This window comes from Epinephelus lanceolatus, chromosome 5 (assembly GCF_041903045.1).
Source record: "Epinephelus lanceolatus isolate andai-2023 chromosome 5, ASM4190304v1, whole genome shotgun sequence".
Classification (NCBI taxonomy): Eukaryota; Metazoa; Chordata; class Actinopteri; order Perciformes; family Serranidae; genus Epinephelus; species Epinephelus lanceolatus.
This window is the reverse complement of record NC_135738.1, coordinates 18684637-18692614: the sequence shown is the minus strand read 5'-3', so window position 1 is coordinate 18692614 and position 7978 is coordinate 18684637. Positions and strand designations below refer to the sequence as shown.

Genomic DNA, 7978 nt, shown 5'->3' with positions numbered 1-7978 from the left:
TTTCAAGAAATAAGGGTTCAAATGACCTTAGTTTAGAGTTTATCCTCTACCATTGCAGGACAATTAGACATGGTGAGTGAGGTGATGGTGCTGAGTTTTTAAGTCTGATTCAGACATTTTTAGAGTCCAAATTCTTAAATTTGACTTGTTTATGCTAAAATTATAGAATTTGATTGAACTGAATCATTTGCATAGAAAACGAATACAATGGAATATGCAAAGCGACTCCTCTAAGTAGCCAGTCTGCACCTCCTGTTACCAGGAGCTTGACCCCAGACTTCTGGCTGCTGTTGCACCTCAGACAGCAGTGTGCTGACCTTGTCAGAGCATTGTTATGTTCAGAATTATGCTCCTGGCTCTGTGGAGAAGGCTTGAAAATAACATTTGGACCATTATGAATGTGTGATTTAATTAATAAACAAGATTTACAATGCAGAAATATGGTAAAAAGAAAATTTTACGCTCTTCTTGGTGGCAATTAGTCAAAAGTGTTATTTGTTGGTCTAAAATTCTGACTGCGGGTTGAAGTAATGAACATATCTTCAACAATATTGGTAGTTATCATGTGTGATTTTAGTGAAGATATTATCTGCACATGGAGCTCATTTATTGATGGCAAATGACCCCTTTGCAATTTAGAATATGTTGTGTAGTTATTCCATTTTATGGTTTACAGTTACACAGAAATATCTACACCCAGTTTATTGGGTACACCTACCTAAGGCTAATGCAGTCTGACACAACAGTCCTACTATAAATCATACCTTTATAAAAAAGTATTGATTCAACTTTGTGGTGCTGGTAGATGCATTATCTTCTCAGACAGTAGTGGGCAGCACATTCAACACATTATGTGGAAATGGCAACAGTACAGCAAAGGGGGGCGCTATTTTATAATGCCTGCAGTGACCAGGTCTCCTTGTCGAGCTATCAGCAACATTTCTCTAACTGTTACCACCTGGAGAGTGATGACACACTAAAATGTGTTTTCATACCTTTTCAAACTAGTCATTTAATTGTCTTGACCTGATTCCCGTGATGTAGCGCCGTGTCCTGGATTAATATGTCAGTGGGATTCAAACTGTAACAGGAACAGTCCATTTCTGGAGCAAAGAGACATCTGTGACTTTATGAACCCTGAAAAAAAAAACAACAGGAACACAACTTTTGAGAAAAATGATTTGTAACTGTGTCTGTGTGGGTTAATCTCTCACTCTGAGATGTCAGGTGAAGTTTAAATAAATCTGATGGACTAGTTCTTAAACAGGCCACTGGATTAATAATACATTTAGAGGGTAGATTTAAACTTGGCTGGAAAGAGTCATAGTTTTATTTTTAATGATTTCACTCAGTAATGTTCCTTTTGGCCCTCTTCTACTGTTTGCCTCCTCTGTGACCAGACACAGTCTAATTTAAAACACCCTTTCCAGACATGTTTCACAACATAACACATTACAAAACAAAAATAATGTCCTTTAAATAACATTTTCTGTCTGATGTGATTTTTCCACATTGCTGTACATTGTGTGTTTCCTATTTGATAGTATGTGAATAGTTATTCAATTAGAGTGTGACAGTTAATTGACCGACACATATAGTTCATGATAAACTGAAAATAGCACACATAACATGTAGCATGTACACTCACTTGCCAGTTTATTAGGTACACTCAGCTAAAACAGATGTAAGGAAGCTTAGTTTTGAAATGTAATAGGTTGCAGATTACTAGTTAATCTGTTAAAAAGGTAATAAGTAATGTAACTCTTTTAATTATATAATCAAAGAAATGTACCTTATTACATTTGATTTATTTTTGATTATTTTTCAAATGTGACTGATTGTGGTAACAAGTTTTGACATTGAGCATTTCAGTGTTGACAGCATTTTCACTACTGCTAAACAAGCTTTACATCGTACAGGAATGTTAAAGACATTTTCTGATTTTAGGAGGAAAATATTGGTAAAATTCCAGCACTGGAAGGCGCTCTCTTTGGCACACAAGAGGCTGGGCATATTCAATTAAGAGCACTAATCAAAAACAAAAATCTAAGTGTAACTTCCAAATGAAAGAAGCCTGTCTGGCACAGAGACACCTTTTTGTAATACTCTTGATAGTGTTGCACACAAATTTGTCCCGTCTTTGCTGACCTGTGTTGTACGGACATATGCCAAAGGAAGACATTTCTGCAGAGTGAAAAGATGCAATGCAGCAGAGTGAATGATAAGTTTTTGAATTTTGATTTTGATTAGCAACTGTTATTTAATTACATAGTTTTTCTTAGTAACTGTATCAGATTACAGTTACATTTGTTATTTAATTATGTCAGCACATTACATGTAACTAGTCACTCCCCAACACTGGCTAAAACTAATATTTGGTCTATCCAAAAGGGGTGGACATGGCAATTGTATTTGACAGCAGTGGTTTTCAGTCAGGTGTACCTATTAAACTGGCATCTGAGTCTAAATCAGCCACGTGGTGATGGTGATGACGTCCCACCCTGGGTGATAATCGTGCCTGCAAACATAATGGAGAGTGATGACTGTAATGTACTAAATAAGGCACAGAGTGTGAACTCCTAATCTGGGCAGTTCATGATCAGGAGACTGTGTCGAGGCGTCAGCACTCCAAGCCTGCACACTGTTTTGGGCTCTTTAGAAACAGACTCAGACTCAGAACGCTTTTTACTGTCGTTATATCATTGAAATAAAAAACCCAACAAAATTAGGGTTGCTGCTCCTGTAAGATGCCGACAGTTAAAACCACATCCTCCATACATTCAACCTCACACTAATAAATAATAGACAATAAATAATTGTAATAGGTAAAAAAAACAAAACAAAAAAACTACACATAGTACCACTGTGAATATCGTACATGTAGTGTGGTAGGTAAATATTGCATATAAAGTGTAATTTAAAAAAAAGATAATTACTGAAGAAAGGAAGAAAACAGGATGCCCAATCGAATTGTTATCGAAATTGCAAAATGACCAAGTGCAATATCCAAATCACAGGAGCTGCAATTTTTCGCTATCAATCAATCAATTTTATTTATAAAGCCCAATATCAAAAATCACAATTTGCCTCACAGGGCTTTACAGCATACAACATCCCTCTGTCCTGGGGGGATAATGTGTCCCAACATAGCAAACTGAGCACTGTGGTGCTAGAGAGATGTCCCGGCCTATTGTATTTTATTGTATTTTATTTTGTTTTGTTTTGTTTTGTATATTTTATTTTTATTTATTTATTTATTTTATTCTATTTCAGTGTATTTATTTTATTTTATTAATTTTATTTTATTTTTGTGAAAATTAAACAAAAATTACCATTCCCACTAATATTCTGACAATTGCAATATTTGTCAAAAATAATGGCGATATGGTTATTTTTGCATACATACTCTGAGGACAGTTGCGTACATTTAAAAAAAAATCCCTCTTTTTTATAATTTCTGTCATATTCTGTTCAGTTCACTCTATTTTACACCCATGTTATGCGACTGCTGATGAGAAATAGTCTCTGGTACATACAGCAGAATCTGGAGCTCTAGATACATTAACATTTATATTAGCTCATCGCTGTATCATGAGGAAATATTTTGGCAGAAACAAACTGTTTACTTCTCCCTGTCTTATGGCATCGTGCCATAAGAAATTGCTGTGTGGTTTAAATCAATTCAGTGAAGTTTGTATTCAATCATACAGAGCAACACAACCAGCTGCCAACTACCTTTCACCAAATAAATTCTCTCTGTTGGTCTTTGCCAGGAAATATTTCATCACTTTTCAATACGTCTTCTTCAGGGAATAAAAATTAACACTGCGTACACTCAGAGTAATGTATCTGCCATAATATAGGGAGCAGGTAGCCAAACAGGTATTACTTCAGTGGGATATCATTACAGTAAGTGATGAAGGTTGAAACAAATCCACCATTAGCAAGGATAGTACTGAACATTAATCGCATTGACGTCTCACCTCGAGCATTGAGTTTAAAGGTTGATCAGAAGTGGAAACAATCAACTGCTTTGTGCATCTGAGATGTTTCAGCTCTGAAAGATCACAGATCAGGTCAAGTACACTTTATTTATACTGCCCAGTATCACAAATCATTAACATGCCTCAAGGAGCTTTACACTGTATACAGCAGAAACACCCTCTTACCTTACAAAGCCTCAGTTTGGATCAGAAGGAACTCCCCCCTTTAAAGGGACAGTTCACCCCAAAATCAAAAACACTTTTTTCCTCTTACCTGTAGTTTTATTTATCAGTCCAGATTGTTTTGGTGTGAGCTATGTGATATCAGCTATGGAGATATCTGGCTTCTCTCAAATATAATGGAACAAGATGACACTCAGCTTGTACAACTATTTTCTTTAGAAAACTGTTCCAGGTTCTATTTGACTACTAATACACCTATACATTTAATTAGGAGGCTTAATCATATTAAAAACAACAAATTGGTAAATATGCCAAAGAAAGGCTATAGCGATGTTAACATGGAATGTGGCTCGTTGGTCTAGGGGTATGATTCTCGCTTAGGGTGCGAGAGGTCCCGGGTTCAAATCCCAGATGAGCCCACAACTGTTTACTATGAATGATGTGGTGTTCAACATGTGTTATGCAGAAGGCCTTTGCTGACAAATACCACCACAGCATTGTAAGTTAGGCACTTAAACCTGTGATTTGACAACAGTGTGATAAAGTCAAGGTCATGCCATGGGTCACCAAGTGTTGGAGATATCAGCTATAGAGATGTCTGCCTTCTCTCAAATATAATGGAACTAGATGACACTCAGCTTGTACAACTATTTTCTTTACCAAACTGTTCCAGGTTCTTAAAGTACTAGTAGTAATAACTTATAGTAATACATCTGTTCACTAAATGATGATTCAAAATCATTTTGAAAACCAATTACAGTGAAGAAGCCCAAGAAAAAAATATGGCAATGTTTTTACACAGTGTGGCTCGTTGGTCTAGGGGTATGATTCTCGCTTAGGGTGCGAGAGGTCCCGGGTTCAAATCCCGGACGAGCCCACATCTGTTTACTTTGAATGATGTGGTGTTCATCAGCTTCATGCAGAAGACCTTCGCTGACAAATACAAATACAGCAACTTAAGTGCTGAACTTCCAGAAAATATGTGATTTCACAATGATATCAATTGATGAAATAGCAGTCATGTCATCTCTTCAAAGGTTAGAGTGACAGTATCTCCAAAAACATTAATTTTGCCTCTTAGCTGTAGTTTTATGTATCAGTTCTACTTAACACACACAAATACACCTGCTTACTTAATTAGGATGCAAAATCATTTTGGAAATATCTTAAGTAAGGCAAATATCTTAAGTAAGGCAATACTGACTAAAAACATGGCTCGTTGGTCTAGGGGTATGATTCTCGCTTTGGGTGCGAGAGGTCCGGGTTCAAATCCCGGATGAGCCCACAACTGTTTACTTTGAATGATGTGAAGAAGATCTTTGCTGGCAAATACTAATGCAGCAGTAAGTATAGCACTTAACCCAGTGATTTCACAACAATATGATTTGATAAAGTCAAGGTCATGCTGTCTCTTCAAAGGGTAAAGGGAGAGTTCACCCCAAAATCAGAAAATTTTTCCTCTTACCTGTAGTTTTATTTATCACTCTAGATGTTTTTGGTGTGAGTTACATGTGTTAGAGATATCACCCATTGTGATGTCCCCCTGCTCTCTAATCAAATAGGGACTCAGCTTGTAGAAGTACTTTCTTTACCAAAGGTTCCAGGTTCTACTTAACTTAATGACAAATCACAGTAAACAAGCCAAAGAAAAATTATGGCGATACCGACATGAAACGTGGCTCGTTGGTCTAGGGGCATGATTCTCGCTTTGGGTGCGAGAGGTCCTGGGTTCAAATCCCAGACGAGCCCGGAGCTATTGAGCTTTAATGATGTGGTGTTCATCAAGTCTTACGGTAAAGACCTTTGCTGACAGATGGCACTGCAACATTATAAGTGCAGCATCTCTGGAAACCTGTGATTTCACAATGATGTAATTAGATAAAATTGCAGCCAGGTCACCTCTTCAAAGGTTAAAGTGACAGTTATCTCCATTATCAAAAACTGAAATTTTTCCTCCTACCTGTATTTTTATTTTTCAGTCTAGATTGTTTTGGTGTGAATTACCAAGTGCTGGAGATATCCGCTATAGAGTTGTCTGCCTTCTCTTTGATATAATGGAGATAGATGACACTCAGCTTGTAAAACTATTTCCTTCACTAAACTGTTCCAGGTTCTACTTAACTTATAGTGATACACATTACATTTGAGAGAAGGCAGACATCTCTATCGCCGATATCTCTAACACATGTAACTCACACCAAAACAACCTACACTGATAAATATCACTACAGGTAAGAGGAAAAATATGTTTTTGTCCCTTTACTCTTGACTTTATCAAATCACATTGTTGTGAAATCACTGGTTTAAGTGCTACACTTAACACTGCATTAGTATTTGTCAGCAAAGGTCTTCTGCACAACAGCTGATGAACACCACATCATTCAAGGTAATGGTCATGGGCTCATCCGGGATTTGAACCCGGGACCTCTCGCACCCGAAGCGAGAATCATACCCCTAGACCAATGAGCCCCATTTCATGTAAATTTTGCTATAATTTTTCATCAGGTGTATTACTATAAGTTAGGTAGAACCTCGAACAGTTTGGTAAAGAAAATAGTTGCACAAGCTGAGTGTCATTTTGTTCCATTATATTGCAGAGAAAGCAGACATCTCTACAGCTGATATCTCCAACACTCGGTAATTCACAACAAAACAATCTAGACTGATAAATAAAACTAGAGGTCAGGGGAGGGGGCAAACTGTCCCTCTAACCTTTGAAGATATGACATGACTGAAATTTTAGCAAATTACATCATTGTGAAATCACAGGTTTCCAGAAGTAACATAGGTATAACCCTGGTAAGATATTTTGTGTAGCACTTGATGACCACATCATTGAAATTAAGCAGTAGCGGGCTCGTCCGGGATTTGAACCCGGGACCTCTCACACCCGAAGCAAGAATCATACCCCTAGACCAGCGAGCCACAAGTTATGGAAATTTTAGCATAATTTTTCTTCGGCTCATTTACAGTAATTTGTTGTATTCAAAATGATTTTGCATCCTAAACAAAACAGGTGGATTAGTACAACTGAAGTCATTATTTCACTTTATTCATTGATTTGTGTTTCATGTAAGGATTTGGTTTACTTACTATATAAAACCCATAGCCTATCTCCATAGCTGATATCTCGATAGCTACTATCTCCAACACTCAGCAACTCCCACCAAAACAATCTAGATTGAGTAACATGACAGGTAAGAGGAAAAATATGTGACTTTGATTATGGGGTGAACTGTCCCTTTAACCTTTGAAGACATAACATGACTGCAATTTTATCAAATTACACCATGATGAAATCATAGGTTTTCCAGAGGTGCTACACTGACTATAGTATCTGTCAGCTGATGAATACCTTTAAAAGGTATTCTGTCAGCTGATGAATACCTTTAAAAGTAAACATCCAAGGGCTCATCCAGGATTTGAACCCAGGACCTCTCGCACCCTAAGCGAGAATCATACCCCTAGACCAACGAGCCACACTTTATGTAAATTTTGCCATAATTTTTCTTTGGCTTGTATACTCTGATTAGATGTTTCCCAATTAATATGAAGTTGTGTATCACTATAATTTAAGTAGAACCTGTTACATTTTTTTGTCGCTTGGTAGGAAGGTACTTCTACAAGTTGAGTGTCATCTATTTCCATAAAATTGGAGAGAGGGCAGACATCTCTATGGCTGATATTTCCAGCACTTGGTAATTCACAACAAAACAATCTAGACTGATAAATGAAACTACAGGTAAGAGGAGGGGGATACCTCCCCTTTTTACCTTTGAAAACATGACCTATCTGTGATTCTATCAAATAAT

At 37.1% G+C, this 7978-nt stretch overlaps 7 non-coding genes across 7 annotated transcripts; 4 read left to right on the top strand and 3 right to left on the bottom strand.

Moving 5' to 3' along the window:
* The first annotated feature begins 4513 nt into the window (after positions 1–4513).
* trnap-agg (transfer RNA proline (anticodon AGG)) lies at positions 4514–4585 on the top strand. The gene has a single exon. It is a non-coding gene; the product is annotated as a tRNA-Pro (tRNA).
* Positions 4586–4971: 386 nt separating this feature from the next.
* Positions 4972–5043, top strand: trnap-agg (transfer RNA proline (anticodon AGG)). The gene has a single exon. It is a non-coding gene; the product is annotated as a tRNA-Pro (tRNA).
* A 336-nt stretch (positions 5044–5379) lies between these two features.
* trnap-ugg (transfer RNA proline (anticodon UGG)) lies at positions 5380–5450 on the top strand. Its single transcript has one exon. It is a non-coding gene; the product is annotated as a tRNA-Pro (tRNA).
* Positions 5451–5843: 393 nt separating this feature from the next.
* On the top strand, positions 5844–5915 carry trnap-ugg (transfer RNA proline (anticodon UGG)). The gene has a single exon. It is a non-coding gene; the product is annotated as a tRNA-Pro (tRNA).
* Positions 5916–6563: 648 nt separating this feature from the next.
* On the bottom strand, positions 6564–6635 carry trnap-cgg (transfer RNA proline (anticodon CGG)). The gene has a single exon. It is a non-coding gene; the product is annotated as a tRNA-Pro (tRNA).
* Positions 6636–7019: 384 nt separating this feature from the next.
* Positions 7020–7091, bottom strand: trnap-cgg (transfer RNA proline (anticodon CGG)). Its single transcript has one exon. It is a non-coding gene; the product is annotated as a tRNA-Pro (tRNA).
* A 482-nt stretch (positions 7092–7573) lies between these two features.
* On the bottom strand, positions 7574–7645 carry trnap-agg (transfer RNA proline (anticodon AGG)). The gene has a single exon. It is a non-coding gene; the product is annotated as a tRNA-Pro (tRNA).
* Between the last annotated feature and the right edge of the window lie 333 nt (positions 7646–7978).